Source organism: Eimeria mitis, genomic scaffold (assembly GCF_000499745.2).
Source record: "Eimeria mitis Houghton genomic scaffold, Emh_scaff5511, whole genome shotgun sequence".
NCBI lineage: Eukaryota > Apicomplexa > Conoidasida > Eucoccidiorida > Eimeriidae > Eimeria > Eimeria mitis.
In genome coordinates, this window is record NW_013573783.1 from 2,080 (window position 1) to 2,756 (window position 677).

Genomic DNA, 677 nt, shown 5'->3' on the forward strand with positions numbered 1-677 from the left:
ATAAAATATAAAGGGAGAGGGGAATGTACTCATTAGTTTTATTTTTTTGTTTTTTTTATTGAGAGAGATAAATAAAAACAGAAAAAAAAAAAAATTAAAATATTTTTTTTGTGGTTTCGGTATTATATTAATTTAATTTTATTTATTTTATAAATTTATAAAAATAAATAAAAATAAATAAAAATAAATAAAAATAAATAAAAATAAATAAAAATAAACAAAAATAAATAAAAATAAATAAAAAAAGATTTTATAATAAATTAATAATAATTATATTTACTTTTTTTAATTTATAATAAATAGATAATATTTGTTTTATAAATTTATAAAAATAAATAAAAAAAATAAAAATAAATAAAAAATAAAAATAAATAAAAATAAATAAAAATAAAGATTACGTTTTCTGCCATTTGCTGATAGAGGAGAAGAGAACGGCGTTGGCTTCTGTTCATCTGCAGCAACAAAAATAAAAATAAAATAAAATAAAATAAAATAAAATAAAATAAAATAAAATAAAATAAAATAAAATAAATAGAGATAAATAGAGATAAAAGAAATAAAGGAGACAAAAGAAGAAGAGACAGAAGAAACGACAAAGAAACAGAAAGAAAAAGGAGACAAATAAAAAGGAGACAAATAAAAAGGAGACAAATAAAAAGGAAGAAAGGAGACAGCAA